Source organism: Charadrius vociferus, unplaced genomic scaffold (genome assembly GCF_000708025.1).
Source record: "Charadrius vociferus isolate BGI_N301 unplaced genomic scaffold, ASM70802v2 scaffold896, whole genome shotgun sequence".
Taxonomy (NCBI): Eukaryota; Metazoa; Chordata; class Aves; order Charadriiformes; family Charadriidae; genus Charadrius; species Charadrius vociferus.
This window is the reverse complement of record NW_009648959.1, coordinates 108,384-115,972: the sequence shown is the minus strand read 5'-3', so window position 1 is coordinate 115,972 and position 7,589 is coordinate 108,384.

The window sequence follows — 7,589 nt, the reverse complement described above, 5'->3', positions numbered from 1 at the left end:
AGGGAGGTTGTCTGCAAGGAGTGAGGATTCTACAGGATGCAGGCTGGATCAAGCTGTGTCTCCTGTTTCACATGGCCTATTGCTGTGTGATACATTTTTTTTTTTTAATAACAAATTACTGGACTGTCTAAATGGGTGACCTGCTGCTGAGTTTTGAAAGGCCTCTTGGGCACTGCACAGAACAAGTCTGCTACTTAGCTCTACATCAAAGCATGTAATAATGCTTTGAACTTTAATGTTTTTTTAGACTTGGGTGACTCAGTGGGGATAATGGTCCACACAAAAGTCAAGCAATAATTTTCTGTATCTTAGACTACTCTGTTTCAGAAAATATGCAGGAATTTTACCTACTGTTTATGTTTAGCAGCTGTCATGGTCTTAGAAAATTCGCAAGAGCATATGACATGGAAATAACTGAGTAAGTACACAGTGGATTTTTAATTACATTTGGAAGTTGTTGATCACTTACGTGTTTTAAGTAGCAGTAGAAAGTGCTGCAAAAAGATACATTCTGAGCAAACTGCTGCAACTGAGCTTGAGTTCTGTACCTTTTTGTCTTTCCAGACAGCAGACCTGCATTTAAACTGCCATTCTGTCTCTGCAGCAAAAGTATGAGGAGCCAGTTTTATGGGCTGGCTTACAGCAGAGTAACATTTAAAATTCATTATATCCGAATAAAAGCTTCGGCACTAGATCTTTGTGCACATTAAAGGTTTGCTTTTCACAGTACTGATTCATGATTAGTCCAGAGTAGAGCTGTAAAGGTAACTGTATTTCTGCATTACAGTTGAAGGATATGGAACTGAGCACAATATGCCTAGTATCAGACACAGATTAAGAAGGGTTTTTACTCTACTTAAGGTTTGCTTCTAGTCAGGTTGACATAGGTTGTAATAATTTCCTGATGGCCCTTCTGAGCTGGAATCAGATGTGAAAAGGTTCCAGCCAGTAACAGACGTTAGGCGCTCAAAGCTGTAGGGAATGTCAGCATGTGGTTTAATGGCTTGGTTGTACCTCTTGGGGTATGCAACACCTTGTCATAGTAGCATCTGCTGATGCTATGAAAGGTAAGGAACAAATAGGAAAAAAAACCTAAGGGAATAAAACTTAAAGCAGGAAGGGAAGGTTACTGGCCAGCTGGCTTGAAAATGAACTGGTGGTCTGCTTTTAACACAGTGATTCTTATGAGCAAGTGAAGGTGCAGAGAATGCTGTAACCCAATGGGTTACATTAGATTTATTCATTTGCCTTTATAGCCCCTTCGGAAAAAAGGGGAGTTGGAAGTATGACTTGTTCTATACGCATCTGCCATTTCCGTTGCAGTAACAGATGAAAGTTGGGTTATTTGCTTGTGGATTTTTCTCATAGTTGAGTGGAATTCGGCCCTGAGCAGGGAGAGAATTGTCACTTGGACTTGCTTCTTATCACTTGCAAACAGCTACCAGTCTCCAGTCCTTTTCTTAATCCTTAAGCTTGTAGCATTTAAATAGGACTGAAACCGGGCTGATCAGGCAAGTATGAGATGGATTTACATGCTCAGAACAGTTTAAGAAGCGTGGGGAGGCAGTATGCATGCTGCGTCAGCTTCCTTCCATTTAATCTGTGCTTTGCAGTGCTTGGCCAGTAGTTGCCATTAATTCTTTGTACATGAAGATTGTAGCATATTCTACATTACATACCAGCAGTTACGAATAAATGTGTTAAGCCGTTGTATTTTTCAGTCTTGACCTAGTTCTCAAATACACTTGACTGTAGTAATGTAATTTTTGTCCCTGGTCTCTGTTCCTTCACCCATGACATGTGAAGCTTCTGGCTTCCCTTCCATGCTAGGCATGTCCAGCCTATGCTGAGTAAGAATTAATGGCAGGTGTGTGTAATGGTGGGTTGTGAAAGAAACTCCTGTTCTTGATTACCTACGGTGTCCCAGAACACCCTGAGCTGTGCATAAACTTTTTATGGAAAGAGGCTCAGCTCTGCAGGATAGACTTATTGAAGGAACTTCCTAGGTAACTTTTTGTTTCTCAAGCTGCGGTTGGGTAACACCCTGAATACTGTCTTCAGCTTGTTTTGGGGGGTGAGGTAGGTTGCACAACACAACACAGCGAGCACTACTACTCAGTGTTCAGTAAGGCTACACTCAGCAAGGAGAGTGAGTGATGTGCAAGTGCTGAATTTGGTTAGCTTCTTGTCTTAGAAAAATGAAGCTTTGTTTTGAAGTCTCATGAAAGCAGGCGTCTGAGTGCTTTCAATGTGATTCAAGAGCTGTCAGATTTCTCTCAGTGCACTGAGCAGCTTTGCGCAAGCAATGAAGTGTTCTATTAGCTGAGCTGTTTGGTTTCCAGATGTGTTGGAAGTTAAGCCCAAATGGTTCTTAATTTTGGCTTTCGTGAGCAATGAGGAAGAATGTTTTTTTAATGACCTTGGGGTTTCAGTCTTGTAAATTGGAATTTGCTATTTCTCAGCCAGGAGCCACCTTTGCCAAATGGCGCTCTTATCATGCTGTCTTGCTTAGAAATAGTGGTTTTGGCCTATGATGGTAAAAATTTAGTGTGTTTCGATCTGAAGATGTGTTCTGCCCAGCACAGTGAAGGTACCTGGCTCAGACTGAGCACCCTTATATTTCTGGAGTCCTCCCTCCAGACTTCGGTGGGGAGTGGATGAGGCAGGCTCAGAGTAGGACTGGCTGTCTCAGCAGTGGGATGTGCTATGGTCACAAGATCTGACAGACACCCTTAGCCTTGGTGCATTTTAAAACACATGTGTCCTTTTAGTTGTTGGAAGTGTTGAATATTGCCCATGCCACTTGCTGCAGTTGTGAATTAGCTGAAATCAATAACACAGGGGGATGTTGCTGTCAGCTTTAGCCCTCGACAGCCCTTATGTCGAAAGAACACTTCAGTTTACTGTGTTTGCATGCGACTAACAAGGGATTTTAATTGCTAACTGATGTGGCTGTGAAAGGACCTCTCTTTTTTTTTTTTTTTTTTCTAGCCTTCATGCAGGCAGGAATGTGTTCTTAGTACAAATGTATAGAGACCGATTTTAATAATTATGTTTTGCATGCAGAAATGTTCTCTTAGGAGCTAAGTTTTTCACCTGCTTTATTAGTGTCACTATGACCATGGCAGAGCTCATTTAATTGCCAGAGCTATTGCTTTGCTGCTTTCTTTTGGAACAGAATTGTGTTTTGCAAGTGCCTTAAGCTTGGAGTGAACTTCTGAAACTCTGACACTGTGTCCAATTGGTGTAGGCTAATTTATGTATGTATGTATTTATTCTTTTTAAGTCAGTATATGTACATAAAGGGAGGGGAGGCGATTTTCCTAGTCAGTGAATCTCAGTGTGTTTGCTGCAAAAGACCTGGAATCTGTAATTTTAAGGATTTTATTCTGTGGATGGTTGTCTCATAGATGAACCTTAAAATTCATTGCCCTGCTAAGATTACAATCAGTTCTGTCTTAAAGCTGTGATTTTGTAACTGGGTTGCAGAGCTTCATTTTCTTAAAAAGCAGTGTAGGCTTGTGGGTAGAGATTCACAGCAAATAACCCTCAAAAAGTGACATTCCTCTGTAATTCAGTGTAACCTTTCTAGTAAGGAAAAGTTAACCCTCTTTTACCTGCGAGTGAGAAATTATGTGGGACTCTGGTACGCTTGTTTCATTTTATATTTTGAGCAGATTTGTGTATTTTCTTTTTTTTCCCCTTGACATTATATTCAGCAATTTAGTGGTGACCTGAAACTGATGCTACTTAAGCCAGTGGGGGAGATATCTTAACTTCACCACTAATCAAGTGAAGCAAGTACTGGAAAACCCTACACCCGGCTCTTGGAAGCAGTTGGCATGACTGGCATTCAGGTATTCAATGCATCTATCAATTGTCTGGTGTTGGTGTTGAGGGCATCCTACCCAGCCCTTGACTGCTACCCACAAAGAACTCAGGTTTCCTACACGCCCCATGTCATTTCTGCCCCTGCTCTGCAGGTACTATGGTTGCCTGGGATGCTGCAAGCGCGGCTTGGTGTGCAGCTGGATGGAGCTCTGGCTCCTTGTCTCTGCTCAGTGAGTGTTTGTCCAAGCAAGGACCAGATCCCTTTGGAAGCATAGTCACTGCCTGCCTGCATGTTCCTACCTCCTGGTAAACACCAAGAGAGTCAAGGCAGTTTGTTTTGTTCTCTGAAACAGGGAAAAGTCTGTTTTGCATTTAATTAAATCCAGAGCTTTCTTGGGATGGTTTTTATGGAGTAGCTGACCTGATGTAAATACATACCTGTGTTTTTTTTATAGATATATCTACATCCTCCACTATGCTCTGCAGTGCACATCTCCTCCCTAAGCTAGGAGGGAGGCATAAATATGGCAGGAAAGCACATGGCGACAGTGCACAGTGAAGTCAGAGCCTACGTTTATCATATCAGTAGTTGTGTAATATGCAGTTTGTGCCAATTTATTCACCTGGAAATTTTGACTTGCAACAACAGTTTAAAGCTTGAGAGGTAGGTAATACCCAGGGCACAGTCAGTCAAGCAGGAGAAGAGAGTGAGCACCTTATTTGTTTGGATCAGCTGAGGCAAAGGGTTTGTAAGCTCTGTCACCTCCTAGAAATGCCAGCTGCCACCTGACCCAGGCCCACTGCAAGAGAAACTGCACAAGCTGGAGACCTCCCCAGCTCCTACAGGCAGGAATAAAGAAAACAGCTTCTAGTGCAACCCTTGAAAAAAGCAATGGCAAGGGATTGATGGGGTCAGTACTGAAGTTTGACAGAAGTCGGGCACTGGGCACATGGGCATGGAGAACTTCTTCTGCCTCCTCCCAAGGGTTGAGCAGATGCAGTGACCCCCTGACAGACCATGCTTCTCAGCCCCTAGGTGCTCTGGTGAGCCAGGAAAGATGTTTGTGGACTGCTCTGCTAGAATAAAGACCTTTAAAGTAGTGTTGATGCTCCTGAAAAGAACCAATTTTCACTGGAAAAGCACCTGAGGTGACCCTGCACCAAGAAGTGGCAGATGGTGGGAATGTGACATCAGAGATCCATCTCACTTGCTGGCAATTGGTCTTCAGGCTGCAGGAAAGAAGGGGTGGTTTCCTCCTCCCTTCCTGCCCATCTCTTCAGTCAGTTGGGACAGGAGTGTTACTGTGGCACTGAGGCACTGCTGCCAGCTCCCTGGGCAAAGATGCCAGCTTGGTCCCTCTAGGGCAGCAAAGAGGCATTTAGTCCTTGCAGCACTGGGAAAGATGAGTCATGGTGAAGGCATATGATGTTCAGTCTCAGCACAAGCAACATGAACAGCAAGGTGTGCCGCGATTGAGAGATGGGACACAGCTTGATGCAAGCAAAATGTCTGTGGGAGAATTTTTAGAGATCAGTGGTCACCCTGTGAGCATCCCAAGCACTGAGAACTTGTTGACGACAGTGTAAGCTTCAAGGAATGTCGAAGGTCAAATTGTGCTTTGTGAACGGCTGAGTTATGTGGAGGGAGGAAAGAACTGTTGCTGAACGTACCGATAAGCAGGATTTTTGAGTAAAACATAGAAGTAGATAACTATGTGAGTGAACAGCTGGGGCTAGCCAATCATATAGTAGAGATGCTTGTTTGAACTATGCATGTAACCAATTATTGCTTGAGTGTTGCGTGGCGCGGGAGAAAGTTGTCTATATTAGCTGAGCTATCTGTGCAATAAAGTGGCATTTACCCTGATCATATTGGTCATGGTGTATCTGTCCGTGCTTCCGCGTCAGCAAATGTCGATCTATTGTACACGACCACGTGTTTATATATGTTTTCATTAGCTGTGTGTTTCAAACAGATTGGTTCTTTTAGCTAAACATCACCTGTTCGGCAACCCCCGATTGGTTAGTAACAAACAAAGGGCACTTTAAGTAAGTTTTTGCAATCAGCAGTTAAGCCTTCATTGTACAACTTTGTTACTTCTCGTTTTATACCATCTGCTCCTCTTTTTAACATCTCGGTATGACTCATCAGTCAACATTCTGTTGGTGGTTTTCCATTAACCTCTTTGTCCTCCCAGGGTTTGTGGCCTACAAGTTCCATCTATCAATTGGATGGTACTTGGAGTCTTGTCTTTCAGGCCTTGTCCCACATCTCCCCCCTCCTGTTGCACAAAAAGAACTTTCTTCATAGAGCGCGCTATCAACTTTTGTAGATATTGCAACAAACAGGACAAAAAGAGTAACAAGAAAACAAAAACAGCCAAGGCATATACAATTGTCTTCACCAAACTCCTTAACCATCCTGACAGCCCCCATCAAAATCCTCACAGCCATGGCCTTGCGCTAAAAGCAAAAAATCTATTTTGCAATGTAGCATGGCGAACACTATCTACATCTAATAAAAGGCTAGACAATGCATTACTAGTAGCATTTGTTTGTTAACAAGCCAGCAGCCAAGCTTATCTAAAGTCGCTAATGCTTTCTCAGCGGCCGCTCCAGGTACCAAAAGAGAGGCAGCAAAGTGTTGGCCAAAAGACCAAAACTCCACGTGATCGTCACAATCAGGAGCATATGCATGAATGCCACGCTTTGCCCTATGAGAGAAACGGTGTTGTAAGATCATAGGTGTAATTAGGAGTCAGGACAGAAAGGCGTCCAAGGCTACCTTCTTTTATATGAGAAGGCATGATGGGACACACCCTATCCCCACAAATAAAAAATATTCCCAATATCTTTGTCCTTCTGTTGTCTCGTGACCTGAAGTAAGCAAAATTTTAACAGTATTAATTTCCTTAACAAGGCAGCCTTCACACCACCGTTTGGCTAATACTGCTCTATGTCACCATTCCTTTTTGCAGTTATAGCACACACATAAGACCCAAGGCTCACAGCACCCACATACAGTACAAGAAATTTCCACGACTGATACTTCTTCACATTGATTCATTTAGTCATTTTCAGTCCACAGCGTTCAGTCCACACCGCCTCAATCGTTCGTAGTCCCAGAAGGATCAGGAGTTTGTTGATCGAGGGAATGATCCAGAGGATGATCGGAGTCCTCACCGGATGATTGTTGTAGGGATTCACGAAAGGGTCGTACGTTCTTCGCCGGGATCCATGTGGGGCCTTTTTCTGTGGAGACACAAGCATGACCTCTTCCCCATGTAACAAGAAGATACAGTCCCATGATCTTACCTGTTTCTGGATTACAAACCAACACCGGGGCTTTAATTTGTGCTTCAAGTGAAGCATTCACATTAAAATGCTGAACTATCGGAGGGTTATTATCTATTAAAGAACAATTCAAAAAATTAAAAACATACAAAGCTTTCTTTACTTGTTCCTCAGGGGTTGCAGTCCCCATTCCCCCTTTTTGTTGTTGCAGTAAGCGCTTCAAAGACTGATGGGGGCGTTCAATCAGAGATTGACCTGTAGGGGAATGAGGAATACCGGTAATGTGGGTTATACCCCATGAGTCAAGAAAGTCCTTTGTTGCAGTTGAGACATATGCGGGACCATTGTCCGTTTTTATTTGGGAGGGTATGCCCAAGGTGGCAAAAGCATGCATCAAATGCTTGCGGACATCATGCGCCTTGTCCCCTGTGTGACAAGAAGAAAACAAAGCACCTGAAAAGGTG